The 25,971-nt window shown below is 43.0% G+C and overlaps 1 long non-coding RNA gene across 1 annotated transcript in view; it reads left to right on the top strand.

The window, feature by feature from the left end:
* The window catches only part of LOC117348876, a 166,771-nt gene extending 141,006 nt beyond the window's left edge, over nt 1–25,765 (top strand). The window contains exon 3 of the long non-coding RNA XR_004537061.1: nt 25,677–25,765. This is a non-coding gene — a long non-coding RNA (uncharacterized LOC117348876). The remainder of the gene's footprint in view (nt 1–25,676) is intronic.
* The last annotated feature ends 206 nt before the right edge of the window (nt 25,766–25,971 follow it).

The following is a 25,971-nucleotide window of genomic DNA, read 5'->3' as shown; positions in this document are numbered from 1 at the left end:
AATGCCAGTGCCTACATTTTTATAGCTGTGAAATTTAGTGAAGGATTCTATATACACTTTTTTTTTTTTTTGGGGGGGGGGGGAGGGCAAGAGAGGGGAAGAATTGACTTAGAAGTAGCACTTGGAAGCTAAGACAAATGAGAGCGTTTTAGGTTCTTACTGGAAAAAACAGCATCTTTCAGGAAGTTAATGTTGCTATAGGTCATTTGAACATTACAAGCTGTGTTAGAACAGGCAGGAGAGCATTCAGTGAGAATTAAAGGGCACCTCCATTGTCAAGACCATTTATAAGGCGTGGAAAAAAAAAAAAAAAAAAAAGAAGGTCTTAGGGAGAAGGAAAGTTTTTTTTGCTTTCTTAAACAAGTCTCCAGTACTGGAAGCAATGTTGACGGTTCTCAGGAAGGCTTACAATACACTGTGCCTGCCAACTCGCCTTGCTCGGATTCAAATTTTCCCCATATGAGCGTGCTCATTTTTTCCGAAGCGCTCCCAAAAGAAAACAGAGAATGGGTTTGAGCTGGAACATCTTCATCTCCATGCGACGCTTTTGTTTGAGGGTTTGTGCAGGCTGAGTGGATTCACAGGGAATACGACTGTGTGGGAACACTCGGCAGCGTTCGGTGACATTTTGGAAGGGCTTGGAACAGCGAAAGTGCATCGCTTTCTTCCATTTTATTTTCCGGGACACCTGTGCATTGTTTACTTTTGGGGGCAGTTAGGAAGACAATTTAAACTCATATCTGTGAAGCTTGGCAGTGATAATACACTGTAAGCCTTAGAGAGAACGAGCAGCTTTGCACCAGTGCTTATGATACGTGGTAGAGCCTCTTTCTAATATGTCGCAGGAAGCCATTTTGGTAGAAGAGTGTGTTTGTGTGCGCCCATGCAAGAATTAATGGGCAATTCTATAAGCTAGCCTCTACAGGTATGCGCCACTTATGTGCATCAAAAACACCATTGACTGATAGTTGCCTATTAGGGGCATTTTCCAAAAAATGCAGACGTCCCAGAAAATGGCATAAATCAGCACTCAGATGTCCCTAATTGTCAGGACGTCTAAGTGCCGATTTAGGAAACTGATTTTCTGGACATCTTGCTAGGCTTTCTAGATGCTTTTGCAGCCAAAATTCAAGGGGTGGGGAGGGGCGTGTTGGAGGTGTATCATGGGTGGGATTTAGGAGCGCTTAGACTTGGATGTCTTGCAACAATAAATCAAACCTTTCCAAGATGTCCAGGGTGGGACTTAAACATCCGGAGCTAGACTTGTTTTCAAAGCTTCTGTGTGCCAAAAGTAACCCTAACTTACCAGATGAACCCCTCCCCAGTGGTCACTGATCCTCTCCTACCCCCCAAAATCTGAATGAAACAGTATTTTGCTCAATCTCCAATCTCTTAAACTTATTTGCATATTTAAATTTTATTCCTTTTATCTTTTTTTTATTATTTGAATTTTGTTATATCTTTTCTAATAATTGTTTATTCAGGTACTTTAGCTAGATCAGGGGTAGGGAACTCCGGTCCTCAAGAGCTGTATTCCAGTTGGGTTTTCAGGATTTCCCCAATGAATATGCATTGAAAGCAGTGCATGCAAATAGATCTCATGCATATTCATTGGGGAAATCCTGAAAACCCGACTGGAATACGGCTCTCGAGGACCGGAGTTCCCTACCCCTGAGCTAGATTGTGAGCCTTTGGGACAGATAGGGAAGTTCTAAGTAAAACGCTTAGATCTGTAATATGCTTAAGTGGGATATCAAATGTTAATAAAACATGCATACCTGTCTTTAGAACATAAGAATAACCTTACTGGGTCAGACCAATGGTCCATCAAGCCCGGTAGCCCGCTCTCATTGTGGCCAATCCAGGTCACTAGTACCTGGCCTAACCCAAAGAGTTCAGAATCTTAAAGAATAGCAAGGTTCCGGAATCCCAAAGAGTAACAAAAGATTCCGGAACCCCAAAGAGTAGCACCTGACCCTGCTCCTCTCGCTCTTGCTCCGTATCCTTGTGGTGCTCATCCGCCTCTCCTTCACATACCATTCCGATGTTTATCTGTTCCCCGTAAATCTTACAATTTTAATAAGGCTGTCTAATTTTTTGCTGTAAAAGAGGAATGGGCAGTCAATTACTGACTAGGTAATACATTGTAAATCATGTATCCCTGGTCTCACATTACTGTTTAATGATATGCTTCCTGCCTATAACCTCTTGTAATCTACTGAGACAGGAGGCAGCAAAAACCTCAAGCCCAGTGGTCTCAAACTCAAACCTTTTGTAGAGCCACATTTTGGATTTGTAGGCACTTGGAGAAAAAAATAATGTCTTATTAAAGAAATGACAATTTTGCATGAGGTAAAACTCTTTATAGTTTATAAATCTTTCCTTTTAGCTAAGTTTTAATAATAATATTGTAATTTATAGCTAAAGAGACATAAGATCAAGAAACTGTTTTATTTTACTTTTGTGATTATGATTAACATACCGAGGGCCTCAAAATAGTACCTGGCAGGCCACGAGTTTGAGACCACTGCTCTAGCCTGTGTGTTTTTGAAAACTCAGAAGGCCCCTTTTTTTCAGCAGCTCCACAGGATTTTACCACAAACTTTTGATCTGAATTTTATGTGTAAGCAGTCTTCAGAAAAAGAACCTCTGCATCTTAGAAAAAAGTGGAGCAGAAGTCTGCCATGCTAATGTGGAGCCGTTAAATGGAACGGTGTTAAGTAAAAAAAAGATTTTGCTGCTTAGATGAACAAAAGGATAACAATTTGCCAGATGTGGTTTTTGTCACTCTGATTACAAAGAGAACAGTACATTCATGAAACGGCTTTTTCCTGTACCAACTGTAGCCACCACTGGAGCCCAGACCAGGGCTCTACAGCACTCCCAGTGGTTACCACAAAATAGCACACCAGCGTGTGACCCGAAATGGAGTCACCCTGCAGGACTGGATTCCAAGCAGGAACCAAAATCAAGGCTACAACAATTGTAGTTCATAGGAGAATAATTCAATTTTATTCCTTCCTTCATAAAGGTAAGTAGTTCATCAATACAGTTGGAAAATTGTCAGAACTCCAAACAGCAGCAAAACCAAAAATGCCAAAAGAAACAAGAAAATAAACAGCACCAAAATAAAGTCCAAACTTGCTCTCAGTATAATTTAGTCCCAGCTGCACCTGAGGATTCAGCTCTCCTCAGAGCTAGTACTGTCTGCTCCCAAGCAGGTAGTTTCAATAAACAAAAATAAAGTTCATGGCACTTGTTCCTCAAACCCCAGTGCCCAAAGTTCCATTCAAGCCTCTGGCAGATTCAGTGCACTGCCAGGAAAGGAGAGTGTCACAGGTTTTGCAAAGTAAAGGCCTCTAGACAGGCTTTCAAAATTCCCTCCCAGGGTGTTAGCAAAACCTCTCCCAACAATTCACACTCCTAGCTTACAAAAACAAAATAGTCCAAACAGTCAAGTGAAAAACCAAAACTCACTTTTTTCAGGTTGAGGCCCAGTCCACCTGCATGGCCTCAGGAAAGCCAGGAGCACACTCTGTAAGACTTTCTTCACACTCCATGGATTGTTCCTCCTCTGGAATCAGCAGCTCCTCAGCTTGTCCAGCTTCTAACAGCTCCATGGGAATAGGCTTGTTGCTCCTGCTTGGCCCAGGGGACTCCCTAGGGAAAAAAGGTTTAAACCTTCTCCCTAGCTGGCCTGCCTGTCTGTTCTCTACTGCTGGTTTAAATACTCTGGGGCAATGCCCTACTCTAGTTGAGTCAGCAGTGTTCCAGGGACCTCTTGGGCTCCCCCGGTGGTGACTTGGGGATAGATCACCTAATTTTTCCTCAATCAATTCAGGCTCCCTCTGGTGGTCACAGGATAAATTATCAGTCTCAGGAACCACATGCACCTTCCTGATTCCACCCCGGGATTTCATTTTTACTTTTTCCCCTGCCCTAACTGGGACCTTGGCAGGGAGAATACCTGGCTGGTCACACAACGAACAGTCTTATTACCCCCCCCTTCACACACACCTTTTATGAAGCTGTGCTGAAATGCCGAGCCGCCCATAGGATTAAAATGAGTGGCTCGGCTTTTAGCTTTTAGTGCGGTTTGATAAAAAGAGGGGTTAGTGCAGTTATCTTCTCTGGGATCAAAATATTCAAACTATATTCTAGATCCTCTGTGTTCATCCCACCTTCTTTGTGATGGAGTTCAAAGAAGCATGGGATGAACACAGAGGATCTAGAATCAGAAAATAATAGTAAATATTGAAGAACTAAGGCCAGTACTGGGCAGACTTGCACGGTCTGTGTCTGTATATGGCTGTTTGGCGGAGGATGGGCTGGGGAGGGCTTCAATGGCTGCGATGGTTTAGATGGGCTGGAGTGAGCTTTGACGGAGACTTCAGCAGTTAGAACCCAAGCACAGTACCAGTTAGAGCTTTGGATTCTTGTCTAGAAATAGCTAAGATGAAAAAAAAAATTTTTAAATTAAAATGAATCAGGTTGGGCAGACTGGATGGACCATTAGGGTCTTTATCTGCCGTCATCTACTATGTTACTATGTATATTGTGGACAGTAGTTGTAATTGTACATTAAAATGTTTATTATTTGTTGAGCAGCGGTAAAGAAAAAGGGGTTTCCATTTCCACTACCTTCAAAAAGATATAAAAAGGATGGAGTCGGTCCAGATGAAGGCTACTAAAATGGTGTGTGGTCTTCGTCATAAGGCGTATGGGGAAACATTTAAAGGTCTCAATCTGTATATTTTGGAGGAAAGGCGGGAGAGGAGAGATATAATAGACATTTAAATACCTACGTGGCGTAAATGCGCATGACTTGCGTCTCTTTCATTTGAAAGGAAACTCTGCAATGAGAGGGCATAGGATGACGTTAAGAAGTGATAGGCTCCGGAGTAATCTGAGGAAATACTTTTTTACAGAAAGGGTGGTAGATGTGTGGAGACAGAGAATGTGTCTGAATTACGTGGGATCTCGAGAGAGGAAGAGATAATAGTTACTGCGGATGGGCAGACTGGATGGGCCATTTGGCCTTTATCTGCCATCATGTTTCTATGTTACCTATGAGCTACTGACCTTTCTGGTTTTCAGGGCAGCTACTAGGAACATTCATGATACATACATTTAACCTCTGGACCATTACAACTTGAATATTTTGGCAATCATGAAATACAAATCTGTTGGTGACTCACAAGGACCTGATTTAGGAGCCACTATAATGGCAGTGAAGGCACAACAGTTTCGTTAGATTGAATCAGTTTGTATTGGTGGCACAGATAATTGTGCAATCATAGATCATTGTTTTCAATAACAGTTTGTCCTTCCTGATAGCTCAGTACTGCTAACTAGGATACCTAACTTAATTTTCTTAATTGGTTTAATTGGTGCTGATAATTGCAAGCAGCATTAAAAAACAGAAAAAAAAAATTAATTAGCCGGTAAGGCACCTAAGTCAGTAGGTGTGTACACCAAGGTACCTACCAGCAAATTAGGCATAGTTAGGGGCAGATTCGGGGTGGATTTTGGGCATGGTTTGACTAACTTAGGTGGGGGTTTTGGGTTAGGGAGGGTGGGATGGGTAGATAATGTTTATTCCAATAAACAATTTGTTGCACACAAATAAACCACCTTAAAAGAGGTAAAGGGACCCAACACGGTCCGTGTTTCGAACAGTACGTCTTCATCAGGGGTCCATAAGATAGTGACTATGATCACAGCCTTTCGAGCAGGGACACGCTCCACTATACACCGCAGTTTATCTATTTGGCAAACTTGTTGCATCTAAAGCTTTTCCCCCACCATCTGCCTGCTGCTCGTGCTGGCATTCCCTCGTGCTGGCTTTCCCTCTGACATCACTTCCTGGTCTCGTTACCCAGAAATGATTTCAGAGAGTGAGAGAGCCAAGCCGGCACAAGCAGCAGAGTAGTTGCTCGCGCCGGTAAAGATTTTAAAGAGGTAAGGGAGGGCAGGGAAGGGAGGGCATGACCTTGGCATAGGGGGGTGGAGAGGTGCCAGCATCCCAACCAAGACAATGCCTGGGGCGGTCCACCCCCGCCCCCCTCTTACTACATCACTGGGAGGGTCACACCTAAGATTTTGGTGTCTTCACGAGGATCCTAGTTTTTAGACAAAAGGTCTGAACTGAAGCTTTTCTCCTTTCTTCTGGATTTCTCTGTGCCTCAGGAACATGGTGCCATTTCAACAGACCCAATCATACACTGCTACATTTTCCAACCATGTTTGTTTCTGAGGAGAGCAAAGTCAGAAGCTGTACAGTGAGTGGTAGCATATGGGAGTGAGAGGCACTTTGCAAGCAATACAAACATTCTGTCTTAAAACTTAACTTTGAAAAAGCAGCCAGACAATCCTGGCAAGAAATAATGTGACATGATGCAACATGAGTCAGATTTAAAACATTCTTTTTTTTAAAAAAATTTCACATCCAGCTCTTGTTATCAATTTAGACAGTTCAATTGAAATTGCTTTTTTTTTTTTTTGCTGTCACGAAGCAAACCTCCAGCAAAAACTTGATTTAATTTCCCTCGTATTTGTGATTTTGAAGCGGTTGCAAACAGCAGGTGGCTCTTCTTTGGTTTATCCATTGCTAGGATTTCTCCTCTCTTCCTTCCACCCCTCCATCTTTTAAGTTTTCATATTTCTGAACAAACAATAGCGATCGGGGCTTGTGTTGAAACGCCTGCTACTCATGTGTGTTTCTTTTGTATTGAACAGCTAGGGTCATAACTCAGCTGTCTAAGATGTCAACCTCGATCGTCTAAATTGAGGACATGGTTCTAATCCCAGCATGCTTTATTCATACTTCCTAAGTAGATAAAAAGGCACATTAGCTATAATTGTATAATAGTATGTTAGATATGGGTACAAGAGGGTTTTATACATGTGGACATCTTTCTAACCTAATGGTGAGCTTTGATATGCACCTTAGAACATAAGAACTCTTTTCAATTAGCTAGCTTTATTCCATACTAACTTCTAGGGCTCCTTTTACGAAGCCGCGTTAGCGGTTTACCGCGTGTAATAGCGCATGCTAATTTGCCGGCCGCGCTAGCCGCTACCGCCTCCTCCTCTTGAGCATGCGGTAGTTTTTCGGCTAGCGCGGGGGTTGGCACACGGTCAAAGTACTGCCGGCTGTATCTCCCCTTTATCTGACTAGAACAGCAGCAAAACACTAAATATAAATCCTCTATAATAAAACCCTAAGCGCGCATGCACACTTAGGGTTTTGTTATCCCTGACAGCGTGCTGTGTCCTTCCGTGGCCGTATTCTATTTACGGCGCACGGCGGCTTGAGGTACGTGGGGAGGCTTGCGACGGCTTCTAACATACTGTAGCTAAAATGATTAATCAGACAATTGAACGAGAACATTGAAAAAACTGCACATTGCTTTGATCTCAGGACATTCAATCTTAGATAATAAAATCCTTACCCACGCATGCGTAATTGAAATAGTATGATCCCTGCCACCGTGATTTGTGCTTCCGTGGCCATATTCTATGTGCGGCATGTGTGCAACGGTGGAGTCTGTGGCGGTTTGATTTGCGGCGCGTAAGAGGAGCCTGCAGTGCCAATTTTACCCATTGTCAACGTCGCTTCCTGCCAATGGCTGTGTGAGACCCGGAAGGGGAGGGGGGGATGAGAAACGCTACTGATTGCTGGCCTACTGCAGGACAGGGAGAACGGAAGGGGTGCTGCTGGACAGGGGGGAGGTGAAAGGAAGGGAGAAGGGCTACTGCAGGACAGGGGGAGCAGGCAAGGGGGGGGTGCATAGGGAAGGGGGAATGCTGCTGCTGCACAGGGAAAGGGGAGGGAATGGTGCTGCTGCTGCTGCACAGGGAAGGTGGGCCAATGCTGCTGCTGCACAGGGAAGGGGGGAATGCTGCTGCTGCACAGGGAAGGGGGGAATGCTGCTGCTACACAGGGAATGGGGGGAATGCTGCTGTTGCACAGGGAAGTGGAGGGGAGAGCGTGAGAGGGAAAGGGGGGCCAGGGAGCAATCTTGGTTTGCTTTGGGGGGGGACAGAAGGGGGCCATGGAGAGAGACAGAAAGACAGACAGGCAGCACATGAGAACGAAAGACAGACACACAGAAAGACAGCGGGCAGGGAGAAAGAAAGACAGACAGACGGGGGGGGGGGCAGAGAGAGACAGACAGAAAGACAGACAGACAAAGGGGGCCAGGGAGAGAGACAGACAGTGGGAGGGAGAGAGATAGAAAGAAAGAAAGATAGCGGGAGGGAGAGAGACAGAAAGGAAGGAAGAAAGAGATAGGGGCAGGGAGAGACACAGAAAGAAAGAAAGAAAGAAAGACAGACATATATTCTAGCACCCGTTAATGTAACAGGCTTAAACACTAGTAAGTTAAATAATATACTTTAGGGTGTGCACTGAAGAATTTCAACACTGCTCCCTGACACACAATACTCCTGGGGTTCATACTGCAATTTATTGATGCCCAGCTGCATGTGTTATTGGCTATTTAACACAATCAGATATATGACTTCCTCCTAAAGACTGCAATTTAACTCGGTTTCCTGCAAAAGGTCACGGCACATGGTGCAATCAGCGTATCACGTCAAACTCTCAATTACCTTGAGTTGGGAACTTAAATGCTCCCAAACACAGTCAATCTGAAGACCTGGTGAGTTTTTAGTAAGGAACAAAAAAACAACAAAAAACCAGACCTTTAAAGTTACAAGGATTTTGGAAATGCAAGCGAAGACAGGAAGGGTTCTTAAAAGGCATTTAATAGACCAGTGGTTCCCAACCCTGTCCTGGAGGACCACCAGGCCAATCGGGTTTTCAGGATAGCCCTAATGAATATGCATGAGTGAGATTTGCATATAATGGAAGTGGCAGGCATGCAAATCTGTTCCATGCATATTCAGTAAGGCTATCCTGAAAACCCGATTGGCCTGGTGGTCCTCCAGGACAGGGTTGGGAACCACTGTAATAGACGAACAAAAACAACATTAATCAAAAAAGCTCAACAGCAAAGGAGAGTAAAAAAATTCTCTTTTTCCATAACTTGGACTTTTTCTATGTCCTTTCTCCTTTTGTTGACTTATTTATCTATTTAATGTTTGTATTTTTCTGAGGTTTCAAGGATTCAAGTTCAAGTTTATTATTTGATAAATCGCCTATATAAAACATTCTAAGCGATGAACAATTTGAAAAACAACTTATGGGGAAACAGACAATTTTAAAACAATTTTAAAACAGCATTTGGATCTGTTGGGCACAGTTTCATTCTCTTCAATGTACTGCTTGTGCTTTTCTTAATACTTGCATTGTGCCAAACAGAACTTCCTGTCCCCTATTCATTCCATACGCACCAATCAGGAGAGGGATCTTAAATAGGCTAGCCCAGGGGTAGGCAATTCCGGTCCTCGAGAGCCGGAGCCAGGTCAGGTTTTCAGGATATCCATAATGAATATGTACGAGATGGATTTGCATGCACTGCCTCCTTGAGATGCAAATCTATCTCATGCATATTTATTGTGGAGATCCTGAAAACCTGACCTGGCTCCGGCTCTCGAGGACCGGAATTGCCTACCCCTGGGCTAGCCCAAGGTTTGCTTTCTCTTTAAAGGCCCAGTTGATTTCAAGATTAACATAAACATGTCTTTTTCCTATTACATCTTCTTGTTACATATGCTAAAAGGAACCATTCAGGCTATTCCATACAAAATAAACACAACCAAGATATATGTTCCTAAGGCTTTATGGATTTAAAGAGCAAAGGAAATCATAAATTGATTTTTTTTTTGCCACCTTGTAGCATATTTTTTCAGAGGATGTGCTGCCTGTTCTGTGATGAAGTGTCAATGTTTCTTAGCATTCTTTTGCTTGCCCTCTAGAACTTTCTTGTAGGTTAGCACGGTCCATTTGGAATAATTTCTTAGAGCAAAGGCAACTCTTTTCTTGAATGTCCTAATAATTTTCCAGCATTGATTTGGGTTTTCATCTTTATCAGAATTCATTCCAGTTCTACCCTGTTCTACCTTCATCCATGACTAGTGATGCCTGTCAAAATTCATAACCAGGCAAATTTCCACCTGGTTTGACTTTGAATGAATTTCTGAATTCCAGTCTTTTGTTTGAGACCTTGGAGTTCTCCCTAGAGAAACTCAGATGAGAGATAAAATGGTTTCAAGAGAACATACAGAGAATCTGTCTGTTGGTGACATATCATGGCAAAACCTGCCTAAACTCTGATGCAAATTCTCTGGCTTGAGAAAACCAGATTCGATTTGTGTTGGGGGTTTTTTGTGTATTTTTTATTGTGTATGCTTATTGTAATATACCTAGGGATCCTTTTGCTAAATTGTGGCAAAAAGTGGGCTTAGCGCGCCCCTTAAGCGGGTCTGGAATACTGTGTACAATTCTGGAGGCCGCATTATCAAAAAGATGTGCGGAGAGTAGAGTCAGTTCAGCGAATGGCCACCAGGATGGTCTCAGGACTCAAGGATCTCCCGTATGAAGAACAACTGGGTAAGTTGCAGCTGTACTCACTCGAGGAACGCAGAGAGAGGGGAGACATGATCGAGACGTTCAAATATGTCACGGGTCGTATCGAGGTGGAAGAGGATCTCTTTTTCCTTAAAGGACCCACGGCAACAAGAGGGCATCCATTGAAAATCAGGGGTGGGAAATTTCATGGCGACACCAGAAAATATTTCTTCACCGAAAGAGTGGTTGACCGCTGGAATAATCTTCTACAACAGGTAATTGAGGCCAGCAGCGTGCCAGATTTTAAGAAAAGATGGGATTGGCATGGGGGATCTCTTCATGGAGGTAGCTAGGGGGTGGGCCATTAGTGTGGGCAGACTAGATGGGCCGTGGCCCTTTTCTGCTGTCATTTTCTATGTTTCTATGTCTCTCCCGCTTGCTAATGCCACTTTTTCTGTGGCTGGAAAATGGCCCATTTTCCCATTTTTCAAATGAAGGGCCATACGCTAATTTAACACTGTGCATTCACACTAAAGATGGCACTATTTAACTCAGTTTCATTAATGTTGGGAGTTATACAACAGAAGTCTCCAATACTTCACCCAACCTCCACAGTATCCAACATCCCTCTCCACAAAATTACAAGTTGTTCCACATGCTCTCATATATTTCAAATCTGGCAAAATGTGGCCTCAGGTACACCTCCTCCACCCTTAGTAATGTTCAATAGCGGTAGGGATACCAGTGTTTTTATTCCTCATTGGCCCACCTTCTTTTATTGCAGTTATTTAGGTAAACTTTTTTACCATAATCTTTTTAGAAGTTTTAGAATTTTCCTTGAGATTATTCTATTTAAACATATTCAAATAAATTGTCTACTTAGCTTAGTATGCTACTGGGTCACATGATCTGACATGTTTCGCAACAATTTGCTTTATCAAGGATCCCCCCTGTAAAATATTTAAAAAAGCTTTCAGTACTTTATATCTTACTAAACCTATTCCCCAAGGGTGGAGGAGGTGTACCTGAGGCCACGTTTTTCCAGATTTGAAATATATGAGAGCATGTGGAACAGCTTGTAATTTTGTGGAGAGGGATGTTGGATACTCCGTTCGACTACTCAAAACCTCCTTACTGTTCCATCCCTAAAAATTATAGGCACCAGAAGACACGACATGTTCTCGGTTAAGGCCCCTCAACTGTGGAACTCATTACCACAGTATATTAGAGAAGAAAAAAACTTTTTATCTTTTAAAAATTTTTTTAAAAACTTACCTTTTTAAAGACGCATTCAACCTTTCATCTTCTGTCTAATGACCAGAAGTTTCAAGTCTTGAAATTATTTTACCCTTCCTCTCGTCCATTCCCTATTTAGTGTTTTTCTCTCTAACAAAGAATTGTAACTTTTCCCCCCTTTCCTCCACGACTCATGTAAGTCTTACCCAACAAGTCTGAAGTCACTTTGTTTGTTTTCACACCCTATTTTAATAAGTTGTACATCGCTTAGTAAACTAAATAAGCGATCCATCAAATACTAATAAAAACTTGAAACTTGAAGTATTGGAGACATACGCTAAAAAAATTAACACGCGAGTCTCTACCACCTTCTATTCTTTGAACCTCAACAATTAAGTGCTTTTTTGGCAATGTCCCGACTGGATGAAGGAAAATCAAATGCTCAATAATTAATAAAGCCGCTCTTCCCTCAGTACCATCTGTAGCTTATCTTGCTATATTGTTGTATTTTTCCCCTTTATTTCTTTGCCTATGTGTAATCTTGGAATCACAGGTTGAGGACTTGAGTGAGTTACATTACATTACATTAGTGATTTCTATTCCGCCATTACCTTGCGGTTCAAGGCGGATTACATCCAAACTAAAACAAGAATTACATTCAAAATTTGAAGGAATAGAATAAGCGATGACATAGAATTTTTAAGGTAATAAAAGTTGAGTAAAGAGTTACCAAAGGGAAGTGGAGGTCTTTAGGAGATAAGAATAGGGTGAAATTATGGGTTTTAGATAACGTTTGGTAGATAAAAGAGTCCGCGTGAGTGGACTGCTGGGCGGGATGGACCTCTGGTCTGCCCCGGCGGAGGCGACTACTTATGTTCTTATGTTCTTATTAGAGAGATCTAAGGGTAAATAGAGTGTTGGATATTGGGTTGGGATTGGTCGTGCTGGATAGGTTTTATGTGTTTTTTGAAGAGTATGGTTTTAATATCTCTCCTGAAGGCTTTGTAGTCTGTAGTTGAAGATAACACAGTGGTGATTTGTCTGTCCAGTTTAGTTGCTTTGGAGGCTATTAGGTTAGTTTAAAAAATGGGTTTCTTATTTATTTATTTTTGTAATTGTATTAAGGTGTAATGTGTTTTACACTTTATGAAGTTGTGTTCTTACTACTTCACTTTCTGTACAAGTGTTTTACTTGGTATGTAACGATGAAAAGTTATAAATAAATAAATTTTTTAAAAAAGTAGGTGCTATGCTGACCCCTACAATGCCTAAGGTCGAAGTGGGCGTGAATAACGCCGGAAATGACCTAGGCATTGTGAGGCATCTCCCTAGGCACGATTCTCATCAAAGGTAGGCGCCTTTAAAACCCTGGCCCACGTTTCCAGCGCCTCCCTTTGACAGAAGCCGCCATTTTGTAAATGGCGCCCCTGCACGACTGGCATGCGATTGGCGGCTGTTATGTAGGTAGTCTGCCGATAATGGCGCCATTCACAGACTCCAGCCCTCAGTGCGCAGGAATAACCCGCGTAAGGTCACAATAAGGCCGCTGTTTGCCACAGTTTGGTAAAAGAGCCCCTAATCTTGCTGATGTGGTTTGTAAAGTTTCCAATGGGCTCCTTAGTTTATCTGAGCAACCAGCACACAGCACATTGCAGTTATAGGTTTTCTGTACGAGATGCCACTGGGGAGAAACCATACTGTATATAAGCAAACATCTTTAATTCAGCTTCTTTCTTTAAATATTCTTTGGTAGACTCACAGATGGTCTCGGGTCTTTCCTTCTGTTGAACAGCTGTCAAACTGCTGAACTTTTTTATTCATAAACCCAATATGTATTTTCTACTGAACAGGATGCTGTTTTATTTTTAAACGAGAAGTTTCGGGCAGAATTAATTGTAATCTGCTTTCCTAGGTGTACGTGTGCGCACTTGTCCACACATTTTTGTGGATTCCTCTTCAAAAATACTTTCATCGGGATCTATTGGACTCCTTGGCACACCCTAAAACTTTAACGTAGATAAAACTCACATACAGGTTTTTAGAAGGGGTGCACAGACATTCATGATGATCTCATGCTCCTTCTGTTTGGCAAGTAAGCTAAAAAAAAGAAAAGAAAGCGTGGAACCAGTGAGGGCCAGCCTGCCCCCTCAGGTTTGTCCCCTTTCCCCCAAGGATGGCTCAAAACCATCCTGGGTCCAGCATCTCCCTTTCCCTACACCTCCCTATGTCCAGCATCTCCCTTTCTCTTCCCTTCCCTACACCTAGGATTACCAGATTTTATCATTGTAAAATAAGGACCCATTGTCTCAACCCCCAGGCCCGCCCAATTCCACCCAGCCCCCATACCGTTCCCCCAAAGTCATGCCCCGTTCTGCCCCAGCCTTGCTCCCCAGCCTGCCCCCCGCAACCTGTTCTCCTGTTCGGAGCTGCATCAGGAGGGCATCTGCACATGTGCAGGTGTGAAGCGAGTACATCACACGCACACACGCATGAGCGTGATGTCACCGTGTTGCATCTGTGCATGCGCAGGTGTGAAGAGATTACATCACACACATGCGCATGATGTCACCGTGTTGCATCTGTGCAGGCGCAGGTGTGAAGTGATTGTCGCACACGCATGCGTGTGATGTCAGTGTTGCAGGTATGAAGTGATTACATCACACGCACACACATATGCACGTGATGTCACCGTGATGCATCTGTGCACACGCAGGTGTGAAGTGATGGTGACATCACACGCATATGGGTGTGTGTGCGATGTAATCATTTCACACCTGCGAATGCACAGATGCAACATGGTGACATCACGCGCATGCATGTGTGTGTGACAATCACTTCACACCTGCGCGTGCACAGATGCATCACGGTGACATCATGTGCATGTGTGTGATGTAATCACTTCACACCTGCGCCTGCACAGGTGCAATACGGTGACATCACACGCATACACACAGTTTGATAGAAGACGCCCTAAATAAATTTGAAACTTGAACTGGATTATTCTGTCCATCCTTTTAGCGGGACAGATTTAACTACAGCCCTGAAGCAGTACCAAGCAGTTTTAAAATTAGTGCCAAGCATAGAAACACGATGGCAGATAAAGGAGGTGGAGAAGAGGGTGCAGAGGGTGCCCCCGTCCTGGGCATCTTTTACCCTCACCATGCCGTTGCTCATATATTCTAGGAGCATTGTTCACAGATTTTACATGGTCCCTCACGAAAATACTTCCAAATCTAGAATTATTGTGTTTTTCTTAAACTAGTTGTTTGCACAATAAACATTTTTTTTAGAACTTGTCGCTCTCACAGAAAAAAAATTTGCGCACTCCTGGCCGATCCTTGGAGGGAGTATTTGTCGCAAAGTCAAAAGTCTGACAACTGTAAAAGTGTTGACCTTATTTTCTTTTCTAAAAGTGCAAACACATCTTTCACAAACATCTTTTAGCCTAATGCAGGAAAATATGCATGTGGAATCTCTCAGAGAGAGAAAGAGATAATGGTTACTGCGGATGGGCAGACTGGATGGACCATTTGGCCTTTATCTGTCATCACGTTACAAAGTTTCTATAACCATAAAGTTCTATGACATCACAATGCAGGTGCAAAGAGCCTTAGCCAATAGGGAGAAGAGGAGATAGTGGATGCTGTGGATGGGCAGAATGGATGGATCATTTGGCCTTTATCTGCCATCATGTTACAATGTTTCTATAAGCATAGAGTTCTATGACATCACAATGCAGGTGTAAAGAGCCTTAGCCAATAGGGAAAGGAGGAGATAGTGGATGCTGTGGATGGTCCATTTGGCCTTTATCTGCCATCATGTTTCTATGAAAGACCCAGTCTGTCCAGTTGCTCCCTTAACACTTATCAGTGTTTTGAATACTGGAGATCCAGCAGCATATGCTCCTTGGCACTTCACTTTTATTCACATTGTGGAACATTCAGCAGGCTTATCAAAGAAGCTGTAATTTGTTTTTCCAGCAGATTCCTACAACTCTAGCAACTGGCATGAAATGCCCCAGCTCCACATACATTAAGAATTTTTCAAATAACCGGCCTGATGGCCTCTGTCTTTAGGACCCGAGACCCGAGCCTCCCTTCTATTCCTTGGGCTGTCTAAAGCTGCACAGGCAGCATTCACTGGGCCTGGTGGGGGGGAATTAAGACCATTGTGCGAGAGCAGGACCTAATGGTCACACTCAGGATGCAAAAGAAAAAGACACAGTTTGCAAGTCTCTTGAATCATTTCTATTGAAAACACTTGTGATGGAACAGATAAGATGGGTTTAAAAATTGAGGGAAAACTCCTGAGTTACAAAGAACGCCTCAGGAAACTGGGACTGTTTACACTCGAGAAGAGAAGACTGAGAGGGGATTTGATAGAGACTTTTAAAATATTAAAAGGATTTGATAAAATAGACCAAGAAGCAGCATTACTAACATTGTCAGATGTGACACGGACAAGAGGTCACAGCCTGAAACTGAGCGGCAGCAGGTTCAGGATAAATGTCAGAAAGTTTTATTTCACACAGCGAGTTGTGGGCGCTTGGAATTCTCTGCCGGTGGATGTTGTGGCGGAGACTACGGTTCTGGGTTTCAAGTGCAAGTTGGATGCACACCTTCTTGCAAATCATATTGAGGGATACGGCAATTTCAGGTCTCCATAAAGGAGTACCTAAATGGGCCGCCGCGTGTGCGGATCGCCGGACTAGATGGACCTCGGTCTGATCCGGTGAAGGCATTTCTTATGTTCTTATGTGGTTCTGAATGAAAGCTCATGGCATTGCAACCTCAGTAGCATCTTTAATTATGATTCAGGTAGAAGCCCAAAGAGCAGGAGGAATTGGCAGGGCCAAATGCCATTTTTATCATCTCATGCACTGTTCGTATTTACAGAAAGAAAAATGTGGTAAAGATAAGAGGTCTTTCTGAATTCATGTATTTTCAGACCTTTAGAAAGAACTTCATGGGAATGCATCTGCACTAGACTATGAGAGGATGTTAATTCTACTACTGCTACTACTTATCACTTATATAGCGTTGAAAGGTGTACACAGCACTGTACATTTTGACATTTATAGACGGTCCCTGCTCAGAAGAGCTTGCAATCTAACTTGGACAGACAGACAGACAGACAGAACCCAAGGTGAGAGGAGTTAGGAGTCAAAAGTGCTAAAAGGTATATGCAGCACTGTACATTTTGACATTTATAGACGGTCCCTGCTCAGAAGAGCTTGCAATCTAACTTGGACAGACAGACAGACAGAACCCAAGGTGAGAGGAGTTAGGAGTCAAAAGTGCTAAAAGGTATATGCAGCACTGTACATTTTGACATTTATAGACGGTCCCTGCTCAGAAGAGCTTGCAATCTAACTTGGACAGACAGACAGACAGACAGAACCCAAGGTGAGAGGAGTTAGGAGTCAAAAGTGCTAAAAGGTATATGCAGCACTGTACATTTTGACATTTATAGACGGTCCCTGCTCAGAAGAGCTTGCAATCTAACTTGGACAGACAGACAGACAGACAGAACCCAAGGTGAGAGGAGTTAGGAGTCAAAAGTGCTAAAAGGTATATGCAGCACTGTACATTTTGACATTTATAGACGGTCCCTGCTCAGAAGAGCTTGCAATCTAACTTGGACAGACAGACAGACAGAACCCAAGGTGAGAGGAGTTAGGAGTCAAAAGTGCTAAAAGGTATATGCAGCACTGTACATTTTGACATTTATAGACGGTCCCTGCTTGGAAGAGCTTGCAATCTAACTTGGACAGACAGACAGACAGACAGACAGAACCCAAGGTGAGAGGAGTTAGGAGTCAAAAGTGCTAAAAGGTATATGCAGCACTGTACATTTTGACATTTATAGACAGTCCCTGCTTGGAAGAGCTTGCAATCTAACTTGGACAGACAAGACATGACATATAGGGTTGGAGATGCAGAACCCGAGGTGAGAGGAGTTAGGAGTCAAAAGCACTCTGGAAGAGGTGGGCTTTTAACTGGGCCTTGAACACTGGCAGAGACGGAGCCCGCCGTAGGGATTGGGGCAGTTTGTTCCAAGCATACGGTTAGTCAGGCTTTTGCCCCCATCCCATGCAGTTATCATCCTTATCAGCGTTGCCTGCTGGTAAAAGTCTCCTCTGATGCAACTTCCTGTTTCCGGTTGCATCGGAGGAGACTTCTAGCAGGCAACGTTTACAAATCATACAGAATACTTCGATTAAGCTCATCTTTAAAGCCAAAAAATTCGATCATGTCTCTCCTCTCCTTAAGGAAGCCCATTGGCTTCCTGTTGCCCACAGAATCATATATAAACTTAGTTTGCTCACTTTCAAATCTCTTTCTTTTAAAACTCCGGCCTTTATTTATAAATTATTAATCCCTTACACAACGAATAGAACATTAAGATCGACAGAACAACAATTATTAACAATCCCATCCCTGAAAATCATAAATACAAGACGCCAATTTATTTTTTCTGTTACTGCTCCCCAAACCTGGAATTCTTTACCCTATCACTTGAGACAAGAAATCAATTTAGAAAAATTTAAAAGTAACCTGAAAACTTTTCTGTTTAATGATGCCTTCATAAATTAATAATTATTTCACTGTAAAATAATTTCCAAGCCTCTGATTTACCCTGCCCTATTGTACTTTCCCTAAATGTTTTCCCCATCTTTATATTATATTGTAACTTCTAGCCCTTTCTTTTCCTATGTGTGTCTAGTATTGTTAAATTCGTCATTAGTTTAGTCAACTTTCTTTAATGTATTAATTTTTTATTCTGTAATTTTATTATGTACATCGCTTTGAATTAAGATAAAGCGATTAATCAAACCCAAATAAACTTGAAACTTGAAACTTGAAACTTAAACTTGACTTCAAGGCTCCGGCTGTAATACAGCTTATAGCCTTATAGAAATCGCCAGTTTTAAGAAGAAAAGGTAAGGGAAAAGGAGATAGGGAGATGCATGGACGGCCAGCGGGAGAGAGTGGGCTGCCGGTTCGAACGCTCGTTCACTCCTTGTTCACCACCCCGTGCTACCATTCACCGCTCCACGGGGCAGTGAATGGCCTCGTCCCCGAACTCGCGGTGACCAATTTTTTTTGGTCACCCTTTTGGCGGGTTACCCACGGCTAGCCGCGGGTAACCACCACCGTGTCACTCTCTAATGTGAGGCAAAGTGTGACGCCTCAACTTCTGGCAATGGGGAGGCAGTTGGACGCCAGTAACTGTAAAACCCCCAAAATCTATGACTCCTGTGCTGCACGGAAGAACACAAAACCCAAGCAGAAAAATACAGTTTGGACGGCTATAGGGTCAAGTAACTTTTACCATCCAGCCGAGTGGATCCATCTGCCCACCAGCAATGTACTAAAAATAAACTTAGGTAAGGGAAAAGGAGGGAGGGAGGGAGGGAAATGCACGGCTGGCCGGCGGGAGGGAGCTGCTGGACCACGTGAAGGGTGCTGGGGGTAGGGGGATGGAGAGGAGAAGATGCTGAAGATGGGGATGGGGCCGGGGCGGTGAAAGAGACAGCGGGGCGGTGATGGGGTGGTGAAGGGGACAGCAGAGACGGGGACGGGGCGGTGAAAGAGACAACGGGGACGGGGCGGTGCAGAGGATGGTGGTCCGGGGACGGGGTGGTGACGGGGACAGAATTTTTCCCCGTGTCATTCTCTACCTCGCATCCCCTGTCAATTCTCGTGTCTGCATTGAGCTTTGATTGAAATGTGCAGCGTTCTATAGGGCATGTCTCATAAAGCAAAGACCGACAGTGCTAGTACAGGAGGGAATAACCTTCTTGGTCGTTGCTTTCTGTCTATTAAAAAACAAAATCAAAAAACGACAACCTCACACGGGGTTGTGTAAGTTATGGCTCTCATGGCAGATCATTTCTGCAGGGCACAAATTTTAGCCCTAAGCTGCTTCAAAAGGCTCGTGCCGCTATAGGAATGAGTGGAATTCAGCACGCTTAAGCTCAGAGAAGGTGCATCCGCTCCCATATATTTTACGTTCATTGAAACATAGTAGATGATGGCAGATAACGACCTTTACAGTCCATCCGGTCTGCCCAACGAGATCAACTCATACCTCCTGATATTCAGACCGTGAGAGATTGCACTGGAAGGGGCCTAAGATCCTGACTGGCTCCCTCCTGCCAGATTTTCGACAGTGGAGGGGCAGTGTCAGGGGTAGAGGGTTCTTGAGCTGGGGGGGGGGGTCTGGTCCAACCCCCCCCCCCCAGCCCACTAGACTTCCAGGAAAAGAACTCACCAGGATGGGACAGGAAAATGAGTTCCCGCGGGGACAGGGAAATATTTGAAATTTAATCTTCCGAAACTTAGACTTATTCTTTATAGTTTTTATTTGTTAAGTTAATTATTGTAAACTGAGTCGAGCTTTCTTGGACTGATGATTAGATTTCAAGTTTTATTGTGTTTGTCCCCGTGTCATTCTCTATTCTACAAGTCTGTAATTATTCTCCTTATATTTAGCAAATTGGAAAATCCTGATACTATGCACCACAGAATTATAAGACAAATGTGTCTCAGGTTTGTTTGCTGTAGTTTAAATTTCTTTGTTTTATTCTGTGTCTTATTTACATAGAGTGTAACTTTGATATCCTGCCTTGTTAACATTTCCCGTTCTTTCTGTATATTAAAATCAATAAAATCTGTGAACTGGAAAAAAAAAATAAAAACTCTTCAAAAAGGCCCGAAGGTGTTTTATCCCTCACCCGTTTCAATGCTACTCCCTAAAGAGCAGAATCCGTAAATGCAAGATCTTGCGGAAGGAGTGCGCAGAAATAACCCGTTTCCGACTTTTGATGCCATTATCCTGAGAAACTACATTTCTAGCTCGATTGTCAGCTAAAATGCAGCCGTTCCCAGTAAGCTGCTACTATGCAACCTCCAGGTTAATGGTAATTGGCATTTTTAAGATCATGTTTTCTTTGGGCTGACAGCCGCGGTTTAGTTCTTCCAGGCCTTTTGACGCCACTGTTAAGAATGTCTACTCTGTCCAGAAAGCAGTCAGATTACTAATCAGGCTTTCTGAGCATATTATCTGTGATGCCGTGTGACCCCTCTTTGCTCCGAGTAGGGCAGAAAATCAATTTTTAAAATCCTCCTAACCAGGAACAAAGCTTAGGCCTCTCGGCCAGTATTTAAAGAAACCCTAAGATCTCATTTCCGCTCTTCAGTGAAGCTGCAAGTTTTCCTTGCATGCCTTATGTCAGCAGGGCAGAGATCTTCCCCTGCAGGGCTCTGTCAATGCAATTTATCAAGAGAATGGCGTGTTATTTGATTCACCAATACTATAAGCACAGCAGCACCAATACTATAAGCACCTGCTTTTACAAAGCTGCGGTAGTTGGTTCTACTGCGGCCTGGAGCGCTAAATGCTTCAACGCTGCTCTGACGCGGCTTAATAAAAGAGAGCCTTCATTTGTTTATTTAAAACAGGTTATATACTGCCTCCCCACCCTCATTAAAAAAAAATCATTCTTGGATTGTTTACAAAAATAATTAAAATAAATTAAGGCATTAATAGAAAAGGTACCTCCTCTCTCAAGATAATAGGGAGATACCTGTTTAGTTGCCCAAATATTTATTATTTTCTTTCCTGTGTCTCATACTTAAGAAAAAGATGTGGTCATGAATGTATCCTTTCTAACTCCAAATGATTAAACGTTGGCTCGCAAGACATCATATTTCTTACATTCTTTGTCATCTGCTTTGGACCTTACTGGGAGCAAGCGGTCAATAAGAATTGAGATTAGATTAGAGCACATCAAAATCTAGTATTCATTTAGCAAAATATGCAAAACGGGGCAAGATTTCCTAATGAGTTTGAGATTTGGGAGATCTTCAAACATCATTGATGGGCTGCTGAAAAACAAGGCAATGGAGGAGCTTTCTCAACCAGTCTTGGATCTGAGCAACTGCCAAAAGTGCCAAATCTTGAAATTGTCAAGTATTCTGGGCAAAAATGAGCTGTCTCCCCCTTATTTTGGTACAATCCACCAGTGTTGTTTCAATGAGAACCAACAATATCTTTGTCTGTCCAATGACATGGCCATGCTCAATGACGTAGGGACACCTGGAGTAGACAATGTGCTCCTTCTCCTATAACTCGTTTTCTTTTCCTTTGGATCGAGTTCTCTGGTTCTTAGGAGCTGCCAGGACTTGCAGCACAGATTTCCTGAGAAGGAGGGAGTGAGCACTGAATGTCAGGCAGAAGAGGAGACGGGAGAAGTACCACAGAGGAAGCATATCGCAACAAGAGGCAGAGACAGAGTTCAAAATTCAGACATTAGATGATTAGAACAACAGAGAACAAGGCGTCCAGAACTCTTGTGAGAAATCTGTCTGAAGATAGGGAAGATATATGAGTCTCTATCTATCTATCAATCTAGAGAGATATTGATCTATCGATCCAGAGAGCTAGCGATCTATCGATCTAGGCCAGGGGTGTCAAAGTCTCTCCTCGAGGGCCACAATCCACCTGGGTTTTCAGAATTTCCCCAGTGAGTATGCACGAGATCTATTTGCATGCACTACTTTCATTGTATGCTAATAGATCTCATCCATATTCATTGGGGAAATCCTGACCTATATTCACTCTCAAATAACAATGTTTTTACACGTCTCCCAAATTGCATCACAGTGGAAGACTGCTTAATCTCAATCGTAATGAATTCCAGAAAGCTCCACCCTATACTGACACCACAGACTCTCAAATTCTTCCTTGTATATGTTCAAAAGCATTCAGAAGGGATAACTCCCCAAAAAAGGAGGAGAAAATTCATTTTAGATGCTATCAAACATGTAAAACAGAAATCAATTATATTTCCTGTTTAATTGTATTGTTTTTCTATTGTAGTTTGATCACATTGATATCACTGTGAACTGTTCATATCTTTTGTCCCCTTCTTATCTCTTAACTACCTTATCAGTGATCTATACCCAAACACTGCAATGCCTAACACTTCAGTACCATTGATTGACTTAGGCCTCTGTTTTCAAGCGAGAGCACCATGCAAATCAGTGGCCACAGTCTACATCAGTCTCAGTCACTTAAGATCTAAGGTTTTAATTCAGACAGGGGCATACATGGCTGGAATTGCAAGCTTAGCAAAAAAAATTAAATTGCATTAATAAAATATAAGCCCACCCGTGGATGAGATAATGACACAGTTCAGTTTCTTGCGCAGAGGTTTACCCCTTCGGAAAATAGAGGCCCCTGGACCTCTGGCTCAGTGCTTGATTACGTTGTGCAGATTTCAGCTGTGTTATAAAATCATGTATTTAGAATAATTATATTACCGCTGTCATCTCTTTGGCAGAAGTTGATAAAACGTAATACGGTGCCACACTTATTTTTTTCAAAGCAAAACGTTATTGCATTTCAGCAAGTAAAGTCATTTTGTTTTCTGTCCCTGTCAACCTAACTAATCTAATCTGAAAAGCACTTGATTAGCAGGATAAAAATATTGCCATTGTTAGACAAAGTCACTCACCAGTAGAGTAGGCTTTTTCTTTGCAATGGCATTTATGCTGCAGTTGGAGAAGGCTTGAACGAGAGGGAGCGGGGCATAATAGGAGAGATTAGGTCATTAGGTCAAAGATATCTGATGTATTTCATGCGTATAACATATGTTAAAGATACTTGCAATCATTTTCACCTGAATGCCAGTTGAGAAGAGTTGATATAGGGCCCGATATTCACAAGGAACTAACAGGACAGGACATATAACCCATGCTCCGAATGTTTTGCTCATGCAGCCGAAGGATCAGGTTCCCCTTCTAATCTGACACTGTGCTTATTCATCATGTCATGTCCACCCCCTAGACTGCAGGCAGGTGCCCATGGCATATCACAAAATCATTAGAGAATGTCCATTCACACATGAGAACTCTACATCTCCCTGAAGGTAATTGTCAGCATCATTGCTGTTGCCCTTATATGGAAGGCTGATCCATAGCGATGGTACTGCAAGACTACCACTTGGGGTCAGTGCCACCAATTTTGACACTTGGGGCATTCACAGAAAGGGGACATTTCCAGCTCCATCCCACTAGACATCAGGAATCTCCACTAGGTCAGTTCTGGGGGTAAAGAGGGGTGTGAGGAGTATGGTGTGGATTATGGGCAGGGGTAGGATCAGTAGTATTGAATCGGGGGTTGAGGAATGGTAAGGGGCCTACTTTGGGGATCCAGGGGATTTAAGGATCAGAGAGGGGAGGATGTTTCATGAATTGGAAGTTTCAGGATTGGAGGTGTTTAAGAATTGGGGAGCCTGCTTTGGGGAGGGGGCTTGAGGACTGCCTTAAGCACTGGGGTACCTGGAAATAGGAGGGGGGGGGGGAAGAACATTGGAGTGGTGACCTGGAAGCTATACTGTACAGTTGCTTGCTGATATTTAGTGCCAATGGTCGCATAGGACTTACATTTACGTGGCTCTTTTTGGTCGCTTAGCTCTGTGGGCACCAGCAATGAATATTGCCAGCAGTTGTCTAGTTCCTGGCTTCTCCCCAGTTCCGCCTCCAGAATACTCTTCTCTTGCCCACTTTTAAAATGGGCCGTCGGAGTTATTATTCAGCGGCACTGCTTGGCTAAGTGTTGCTTGGTGAAGGATATCCACAGTGCAGTAGCATGCACCGCCTCCTTTAGGGGTCACCATATGGCTCCAATAAAAGGAGGCCAGATAGAGAAACTGGGCCTCTTCTCCCTTGAAAAGAGGAGACTAAGAGGGGACATGATCGAAACATTCAAGATAATGAAGGAATAGACTTAGTAGATAAAGACAAGTTGTTCACCCTCTCCAAGGTAGAGAGAACGAGAGGGCACTCTTTAAAGCTAAAAGGGGATAGATTCTGTACAAACGTAAGGAAGTTCTTCGCCCAGAGAGTGGTGGAAAACTGGAACACTCTTCCGGAGGCCGTCGTAGGGGAAAACACCCTCCAGGGATTCAAGACAAAGTTAGACAAGTTCCTGCTGAACCAGAACGTACGCAGGTAAGGTTATCATTTAGGACATTTGACCTAAGGGCTGCCGCGTGAGCAGACTGCTGGGCGCGATGGACCACTGGTTTGACCTAGCAGTGGCAGTTCTTATGTTCTTATGTTTTATTTCCTGAGGGTCTCAATCTGTTCTCCTTTTTTCTGGAGCCATATGATAACCCTAGAGTTTGCAAACGTGTTTCATGCATATTCAGTACAGATATCTTGAAAACCAGGGCAGGTTTTGGAACCATTGTGCAAGAGCAGTATTTCCCAGTTTGGTCCTGGAGTACCCTTTACTAGTCAGGTTTTCAGAACATCCACAATGAATATGCATGAAACTGATTTGCATACATTGCCTCCGTTGTATGCAAATCTCTTTCATGCATATTCATTGTAGATATCCTTAGAACCTGACTGTCAAGGAGGTACTCCAGGACTGACTTGGGAAATACTGTGCTAGAGAATCCAGATTCATTGGGGGGTAGTGCTCAGTTTACTCCTGGAACCTTAAGGAACCATGGGTAAGAAAGAGAGAGAGAGAGCGCAAAGGTATTTGGGTGCTTGGCTATTCAAATTTCCCCCTTGGGTTCATGGAACTCAGTAAGAAGAAGGAATGAAAACAGTTGAAACATCTTCCAGTTCCAGGTTATGAATCGGTATCTTATTGTGAGAATGACCTTTGAAACAGGAAGTATTCTGCCTTAGAAGCTTCAAGAAAGGGAGTCCCCACTGGGAGAGTTATAGCAGCAATTTTGAGACCCTGAGATGATACTTCTCTTTCCCTGGTTTAGAAGTAAGGTTCGCTACCGTCATAGCATGCGCACAAATAACCCGTCAAGAGAAGAAAAGAAGATATTTCCAAGTTATGCTATATATTTTTGTTTGTGAAGATAACAGCTTTTTATATTGTTTAAAATCACCCACTATAAGCTTTTATTTTTTTATAAATACAGCCCCAAACCAGGACTGGATCTAACTTCACTGGGGGTGAGTGAAGAGTGCCTGCAGAGAGAGCAAATGTGCAACCACTGAACATAGGCCGGTCTTCCCTCTGCCCCTCATTACTCAGGTAAGAAGGAGAGGATTTACCCTCAGCACACTTGTAGCCATAGATTAAATTAAAAAAGGTAGGTGCTTGAAGGGTCCTTTACACATAAGTTCTGAATTTATATTCACAAGGAGTATCAGCATTACTGACTTTATTAGAACTCAGGAAGCAACAGGAAATCACAGCAATAATTATCTAGT

Source organism: Geotrypetes seraphini, chromosome 15 (assembly GCF_902459505.1).
Source record: "Geotrypetes seraphini chromosome 15, aGeoSer1.1, whole genome shotgun sequence".
NCBI classification, from domain to species: Eukaryota; Metazoa; Chordata; class Amphibia; order Gymnophiona; family Dermophiidae; genus Geotrypetes; species Geotrypetes seraphini.
Note: the sequence above shows the minus strand (reverse complement) of the source record. Positions and strands in the feature narration are given on the sequence as shown.